This window comes from Octodon degus, unplaced genomic scaffold, assembly GCF_000260255.1.
Source record: "Octodon degus isolate 3935 unplaced genomic scaffold, OctDeg1.0 scaffold00145, whole genome shotgun sequence".
Classification (NCBI taxonomy): Eukaryota; Metazoa; Chordata; class Mammalia; order Rodentia; family Octodontidae; genus Octodon; species Octodon degus.
In genome coordinates this window covers 7,212,943-7,214,100 of record NW_004524721.1, presented here as the reverse complement: position 1 = coordinate 7,214,100, position 1,158 = coordinate 7,212,943, and positions in this window count along the sequence as shown.

Genomic DNA, 1,158 nt, shown 5'->3' with positions numbered 1-1,158 from the left:
CTGAGTTATAGGGGTTGGCACTTCAGCTTATAAACTTTTGAGGGAGATAATTCAACCTATAACAGAAATCACGTAATATATTTTTTCTCTGACGCTTTCTCCCTTGAGCCATGGGATAAAAGAATAGTATGTCTCTTTCTTTCCTCATCACTGGGATTCTTTACCCCTTTTAAGAATCTCTTCAGGAAGACTAGAATATTGACCCTTGTTTGAAAGTCTGCTCATTGACCAGAGCATTCACGGCTGAGATTTCAGTTTAGATGAAGGTGACCTTAACTGGAAGTTCCTAAATATTTGCTGCCCAACAGTGCCATATAAGGTTTTCCTGGTGTGTGAAGACTGCCAGAGTGGACTGGGCCTTTCTAGACTCGGGCCCTCATCTGATCTCAGGAGCAGGCATCTGGGAGGGCCTCTTGGGGTGGACTTCTGAGATAGGGGCAGTGTGATGGTTTATCTATAGATGTCCCCAAGAGCCTCATCATTCATAGGTGGACCATTTTTGAAAAGGGCCACAGGAGTGTTATAGCTGTCTTGCTGTTGGTAGGTGGGCACCAGCCTGGGAGGGGGGTCACTGGAGACCCAACCCAGAACTCACTTACTAGCTCCTCCCTGCTGTTCTGCATCTGGGCTGCCAAGACGAGAACAGCTTTCCCACCACCACACCCCTCTGCGTGGTGCTTCTTCTCTGGAGCCAGCTGACCATGGACTGAAATACTAAGCAAAATGGACCTCTCCTTCTTTACATTGTGGGTGTTGACTTTTCTGTATCAATCATGGTCACCTAAGACAAGCCTATGGACATTAATATGTCAGCCTAATAGGATTAAGAAATGCCTAGCTGATGGGTGGGGCACACCCAGAAGCATGACCGTGGGTATTATATTTGATTCCTTGTTTCTTTCTCTCTGATGTTGTTCCTCTGCTCTTCTTCCTAACTGCCATGAACTAAGCATCTTTGCTCTAATATCCTCTTCTGCCATGGAACAGCTTACCATGGACTAAGTCCCCTGTAGACATGAGCCACATCAAACCTTTCTTGATAGTTAACTCATTGTGTCAACTTGTGTAAGCAGTGCCCAACCAAATTGTATCAGAATAGTTCTGGGTGTGGCAGAAAGGATTTTCTAGAGACAGAAGACCCACCTTGGGTGTGAGTGG